Source organism: Penaeus japonicus, unplaced genomic scaffold (genome assembly GCF_977035675.1).
Source record: "Penaeus japonicus unplaced genomic scaffold, GWHDUDI00000001_assembly GWHDUDI00000036, whole genome shotgun sequence".
NCBI classification, from domain to species: domain Eukaryota; kingdom Metazoa; phylum Arthropoda; class Malacostraca; order Decapoda; family Penaeidae; genus Penaeus; species Penaeus japonicus.
The window spans coordinates 25,038,600-25,046,099 of NW_028234438.1; the positions used below are offsets into that span (position 1 = coordinate 25,038,600).

A 7,500-nucleotide genomic window follows, 5' to 3' on the forward strand; every position below is an offset into this window, starting at 1 on the left:
CCTAATCAGGGATTTATATAACATCAGTAAAGACTTTCTATCAGCTCCCCATTTGTGTCCAGAAATGCACTTTAATAAATTGAGTGCTTTTTGACATTTATTCTTTAACTGACCAATGTGGTCTTTCCAATTCAATCTACTATCAAAGAGTAGACCAAGAAATCTAGCTGAATTTTGAATAGGTATTGGATGGTTGTCTAGAGTTAGCCTGATGTTGGGCTTTCTCCTATGTGTAAAAACCACGCCAATACTCTTTCTAATGGAAAACTTAAAACCCCACTGGAGGCCCCAGTTATGAATCATATCCAGTGCCAATTGGATCCGATTTGCCGAGAACTCTGCATTATTGCTGGAGTGCCATAATGCACAATCATCGGCGTACAGTGAGTATTTAAGATTTCGAGGAGGAGATGGTAAAATGTCATTTATCATACATAAAAATAAGGTGGGAGACAAGACACTTCCTTGTGGGACCCCGTTTGCCTGGACAAAAATGTCCGAGAAAGTGACGTTGTCGGAAAATAATTTGACAGAAAAAGTTCTGTCAGAAATGAAATTTTGGATAAAACAAGGCAAGTTTCCACGTAATCCGAAAGCATAAAGTTTTCTGAGTAGGCCATGTCGCCATGTCATGTCGTAGGCTTTTTCTATATCTAAAAATACTGAAATCAAAAAATGCTTTTTGGCAAATGCCTCATGAATATGACTTTCCAGTTTTACTAGCTGATCGAGAGTTTGACGTCCCTTTCGGAAGCCGCACTGCTCGTCAACTAGTAAATTCCTGGTATTTAAAAAATGCAATAGCCTACTATTAACAATTCTTTCCATGACCTTGCATAAGCAGCTTGTCAACGCAATTGGGCGGTAAGAAATGGCGGATCTGGGATTTCCCCCTCCTTTCAATATGGGAATGATGTGGGCGAAGTGCCATGAATTTGGAAAAGTCTGGCTTTTCCAAATATCATTGTACACTTCTAGCAACTTAATCATGTCATCATGATTAAGATGCTTTATCATCTCATATCGAATCTCATCGGGGCCTGGGGATGTTCCTCTACAGGCTTCTAGGGCTCGGACAAGCTCATTCATTGTTAGATCTTTATTGTAATCAAAGTTATCTCCTGTGACAAAGTGAATTGGTTGCAGCTCGGCTGCTTCCTTGGTTGTCAGGAATGCAGGATTGTAGTTTTCCGAGCTGCTTGTATAAGAGAACTGCCTGGCGATTATGTTAGCTATGTCTCTAGGTGAATCGTAATTATTTCCCTCATGAATGATGTTTCTGATCTTTATTGATGATTTTTTTCTATTGATTTTATTAACTGTGGACCAAACCTCTGAGATCTTAGTGTTGCTATTGATCGTAGAGACAAAGCTTCGCCAGGAGTCTCTTTTGGCTTGTCTGATTGTTCTTCGAGCCCTAGCTCTCGCTTGTTTGTATTTGCGAAAGTTCTCATTTGTGATATTATTATGGAAAAGCCTGTAGGCCCTATTTCGTTCACATAGCGCCCTGCGGCAATCTGGTGTCCACCATGGAACTCTATGCTTAACGCTATCTGTCGAAGTCTTAGGGATGGTTGCCATTGCTGCATTTATAATACAATTTTGAACATTGTTTACTTTATCATCAATGGTTTCTCCAACAACTTCGAGCTTGACGCTCCTTGTGAAGGCGACCCAATCTGCTCTTTTTACGTTAAATTTGGGTGCTGAAGGCGTCCTCGTGGTGTCGCATGAATATTGAATACAAATAGAAAGGTGATCGCTTCCCAACGAGTCGTCAATGGTGTGCCACAGGCACTTGGCTGCTAGTGTTGAAGAGACCAGTGATAGGTCAATGAAGCTCAAATTACCGGTATTATCGTCTATTCGCGTTGGACTACCATCATTTAGAAGAACCAGATCAGAGTCGTTGATCAACTTAACTACTTGCTCACCTCTACCATTCACCCGCAGGGAACCCCATGATGTATGACGAGCATTAAAATCACCTAAAATTAATTTATTATTTGGCAGACTGTCCTGAATAGCAAAAAGCTCATCATAAATTAACCTTTTATCAGGTGGACAGTAAGCTGAGCATATAGTCAGATACGTGTTATTGAATTTTACTTTGCATGCGACGTGTTCCAAAGTAGAATTAATCGTCACTTCAATGAAAGGGAGATTCTGGTGGATGTACATGGCGACTCCGCCTCCACCCCTTCCCTCTCGGTCTTTTCTACAAAGATGGTAGTTTCTTAGCGATACGACCTCGTCAGAGACTTGGTCGTTTAAATGGCTTTCTTGTAGTACGATAATATCGGGAGCATAGGACGAGGCTAATAATCTAAGAGAGTTTAATTTTGATCTAAGACTTCGACAGTTCCATTGTATAATGGTATACGCGTGGATTACGTTTTATGGGGTTTGGAAGTGCCTTGTCCGGCGGTTTTTATTTTCTTTTTTTGGGAGGGAGGCGCCTCCTCCTCTCCCTCGCTTCCCGAGGGCCTCTCTCGGGAATTTTTGGAGACAGTAGCCTCCATGGCCTGCTCCCCTCCACTAGAGAGACGCCCGGCAGAAGATGATCTGCTCTTACGAGCAGAACTACCACCAGACGAAGTTCTAGTAGGGGTCGCCTGGACTAAGAGGTGTGATCCAGATTGTGATTTGGTATCATCCTCCTTATGATGCTTTTTTTGCTGGGTTGATTCAGCAATTTCCTTTATTGTTTTCGTCAATTCTTTAACTTGATTCATTAAATTTTTAACTGTTTCCTTTAATTCCGAAATTTCCTGGTCCTTAGCTGCGAGCTGCTGACTAATACTGCTTGCATTGGAAACGTTGTTAGTTACAGCTGAGGCGTAAGAAGTATTGGGTTTGCTTGTCAAACCTTCCACTTTCTTCTTGGCCTCACGGTAACTAATATCGTGTTCTCTCATGTATGCCAATGTCTCAGTCTCCGTCTTCAGGCTACTGCAATCAGCAGAGCCTGACTGATGGGGACCTCCACAGTTAGCACACTTGAGGGTCTTTTCCTTGCATGTAGTAGTATCATGAGCTCCAGCACATTTACCGCATATAAATTTGTCTGTATCTTTATCATTGCATCGTAATGAGGTGTGTCCAAATTTTTGGCATCTATTACAATGCATTGGTTTTTGGATATTGGGTCGAACTTGAACGATCTCATACCCAACTTTAACAGTACTTGGAATTTTGTTAGAAGAAAAAGTCAAGAAACACAATCCGGTTTTTACTCGCACATCTCCATCTTTCTTAGCCAAACAATTTACGTCTACTACGCTCTGGTCTTTCATGGCCTCAAGAATTTCACTTTCTTCCATTGTCCTCAAATCCCTGTGAAAGATTACTCCCTTACAGGTATTTGGGCCAACAGGAATAGTTACTTTAACTTGTAAGTCATGAATCTGCGTCAGTTTAAGCAAATTCTTAACCTGAGATTTAAATTGTAACTTAACAAGGAGGCTGCCATCTCGCAATTTTCGGACAAAATCAAACCCGCCTTCCACTTGACCATCAAGGACCTTCTTGATGATAAAGGGGTTGACATTCTGCAAGGATTGATTTTCTTTCACGCATCGAATGTTCAAGCACCTTGCGTTCTCTGGAGGGATATCAATATGTCTTCTGGGTCGGTCATTGGTCGGGGTTCCATTTTTAGTCAAATTTGTCTTAGAAAGGGTCTGAGTCGCCCCTCCTCCTTGGGGAGGAGGAAGGGTAGCCGGGGGATCAATCATGCTAGGGTGTCGGACCAGGTCCGATCCCTGGGCCAAAGCCCGTTGTCCTGAAAGGACTACCTTTCCCTTAACTATTGTATATCAACCTAATCCCAATAGCTAAGAGAGGATAATAAAAAAACAAGTCTTTCAGTTAAACGTCCTCGCCCCCCCTTAGTGGAAGCCTGGCTGCTTTCTCCAGTACCAACTAAGGGATCGGAGTTGGTGTGTAAGGCACCTTCCTACCGCCGAACCTGCCTATTGCGAGGGACGGTAAGTCACTGCCCACCCCCCAAGCGAATACAGGAGCTCACAAGGAGACTCCCGTAGGCTCAGGAAAGTCACACCAGAAAAATAGAAAAAATTCAGGGGGAGAGAAAAGTTGCGCCCGAAGGACGCCCCAGGCTACTGGGCCTCCCTACCCAGGGGTCACAGCCCGTAAGGGCTACCCTGGAGTAGAAGAGAGCTGCGGGTCTGGGGTGGGGGCTGACTACGCTACTGTAGTCTCGTGCTACCTTCAAAAACAAAGCACTGAAGGTGCAGGCAAGGCACTAACAGTGCAAAAGTCTGAAAAACAGCGTTTACTCGACGGATTTACGTTAAGTAAACACAGAAACAGTCAACGTCAAGCAAGACGAGAGGCCCCGGAAGCCAGGGTTGCTCTGGTGTCACAAGACTTATTAGTTAATTGCTGCTGTGTCAATAAACAGGGTGTGAGGCATTCAGAGTCTCATACACGAGTGTCCCTAAGGTCGCTGACCCGACCTTTTATACTAACAAGGGCGTGCGCCAACCTTGTTTCGTCGAGTCTGCGCAGCAAGACTCGTTTTACTAGCAAATTTCGTCTGCTCTTAAAGACGTTAAGGCTTTTCTTTTCGTTTCTTTACATTGTACTTATTTGATAGATTTAAAAATGGGAGGTTTAACATAAAATCACATAATACATCTTATAGAAATAAAAGGAACTTAACATATATACATGATTTTAAATGTAAAAGCAATAAAAATTACGTGGGCTAGCCAACAAGACTTTGGCGCCAACAACCCAAACGGAATTTTCCGTCGCCAGTATCCAAAATAAAAGTCCGTTTTCAGACACTGGTGATCTTGACAACTCCAAGCCTATATGGGTATGGAAAAGGTAATCCTCCTCCTCAGCCAGTAAAACAGCATCTCGTCCAGGGCGTCTGGATCCTCTGTCAGCGCCTCCTGCAGGAAGTTCCTCTGCATCTTCGCCTTCGTCTCTGACAGGATCCTGACGTCCTGGCGCCATGAATAACTCGGGAATCTGGGTAGGAGCCCGACACAGAGGCGAGATCGGCCGAAGGGAGCTGAAGCGTCAGCTCACTACATATATACATCCTGCGAAGCACGAGATAAAGCGGCGAATCAGGCGAGGTTGGAGTGCATTCGGTACACATAGTAATATATTACGAGGTCGTCTGCCACTATGTCTAAAGAGAAAGATTTTTGACCAGTGTGTCCTCCCCGTCATGACATATGGATCAGAGACATGGACTACGACCAAGGCACTCGAGAGATTATGCCTAGGGTGATTCTGATACTTCGAAGGATTGAAACTCCGTATCTTTAATGAAATCTGGGGAAAGATAGATAGATAAGGAGATATTAATTTGATTTTGGATGATTATGAATATCTTTACAGATTAACCTTCGCCTCGCCGTGATGATGGCCATGTGCCTTGCTCTTTGCACTTCGCATAGACTAAGTTGCAAGTATTACTGTCCTGGCCCCTACGCTGACCAATATGCCTGCTGTGGTGAGTGGACGTGTCATCTCGATGGCATAAAATGGCTGGTCTGAGATGCCTGTTTTTATCTTTTTATCACTCTCATTTCATTTCTTTCGTGGTTTGAGTTGTTTTTTCTGTGAATGTTGTCTCGCATACCCTCATTGGTAGAGTCAATCATCCTACTTCATTCTCCGACCAGATCTCTGTTTATACTGTTGCAAATTGCAAATACGTTTAACTTTGTATCTTTGTTATATCTTTTATCAACAAGACCCGTCGCCGCGCCCTGGGAGCTGCCCGTCCCCGCCCCGTTGCACAGACTTCTTCGACGGAAATGTTCCTGTGAGTGACAACTGCGGGTAGTTTATCTACTTGTCTGTACATCTGAATGTCTATGTGGATAGATAGATATGGATAAATGTAGATGTAGATGGATATAGATAAATAGAGAGATAGATATTCATATAGATATAGATTGGTAGATGAATGGTATGAGATACACACACACACACACACACACACACATATATATATATATATATATATATATATATATATATATATATATATATATATATATATATATATATATATATAAATATAGATATAAATATAGATATAAATATAATCATAGATGTTGATCTATAGACATATTTAGATAGACAAATATAGATATATGAATAGACAGATAGATCGATATGTATGTGTGTATGTATTCCTCTCCTAGTTGACGATCTAAACAATCTGACAAAAGCAAGAAAGGTCTGACGAATAAGACCACCCCCACTCCCCCCCCCAGCCCCAGCCCCACTCCCTCACCCCCTCCGCTCTCTTACAGACGTGTTACATCGACAGCGACTGTTCACGCGGCTAGAAATGTTGCGAAGACGCTTGCAATGCCGGGAAGATCTGCATCTCCGTCTACGGTCTGGGACATTAGTCTGTTGAAGCGTTGGCTGGTGTGGGCTTTTGTCAGCAATAAACTGCATTAGAATTTGATGGTGTGTTTTCTTTTCATGAAAGGTGTATTTAGATATGAACTTCTATAGTGTATATATATATATATATATATATATATATATATATCAGGGGCTGGCAAGCCCCTCGCGGCAGAAAAAGCGGGCTCCCGAGATGCGTACGGCCGAGATGCGCACGGCCGACTCGAGGGCGGGTTACTTTACGTGACCGAGCACCCGAAATGCCCGAGGACGAGTTTTTGTAACTTCGCTTGCCAGCCCCCAACTACATGTTTTTCTGAACTCGCCAAATTTCGAGTAAAAATTAACCGCACTTCCCGACGTCAGAATTACTTGAAACTTGGCAATCCGTACAAAATTTCAGATCGATTGGATAAAAAATGTCTGAATTATTACAACTTGAAATCGCCGAAAATGAGGGTGTTCTTGTTAAACAGGGTTACGATTATATATATACAGAGATAGATACATAGATACATACAGGTAGAGGACACTTTTTTGAGCAAAAGTGTACCCGGTTTGATCGGCTATATCTCAAGAACCATTAAAGATACAAACTTCATCAACCTAGCGTTGGAAAGATAAAAGATAGAACTTCAAAAAAATGTTCTTGCAAATTATCTGATGACATTTCTATGACGTCATAATGACGTCACAATATGACAAAATTCAATATTCGAAATCTCGAAAATAGGTGATTTTCAGATGCGTTTTTCAATATGAAGCTTAGCAGATAGCAAAAAATGTTCATGTTAGCGTCGACAGGAAATTCAATGCACTTTACGATGATGTGGTCAAAAAGTTTCGGGCTCCACGGCATTATTGAGATATTTGCGGTTGTTTGAAGCACTTTGACATGAAAAAGTCGTAAAAAATAGCCAAAACGGTAATCCTTAATGTGAGAGAACGAGAAAGTTTCGGGACTTCATCTTTTGGTATGTTGTAGGTCATAGTCTCGAATTTGCTAATAATTGGTTTCCAGCTCATTCCGTCAACTTTATGACGTATTTGTGACGTCATCAGTAGTGCTAGGTAAGGCAAATTTCGCACAGA

At 42.2% G+C, this 7,500-nt stretch overlaps 1 long non-coding RNA gene across 1 annotated transcript; it reads left to right on the forward strand.

The window, feature by feature from the left end:
• Positions 1–5,357: 5,357 nt before the first annotated feature.
• On the forward strand, positions 5,358–6,469 carry LOC147467458 (uncharacterized). The gene is made up of 3 exons (XR_015190603.1): positions 5,358–5,497; positions 5,742–5,812; positions 6,309–6,469. It is a non-coding gene; the product is annotated as an uncharacterized LOC147467458 (long non-coding RNA).
• The last annotated feature ends 1,031 nt before the right edge of the window (positions 6,470–7,500 follow it).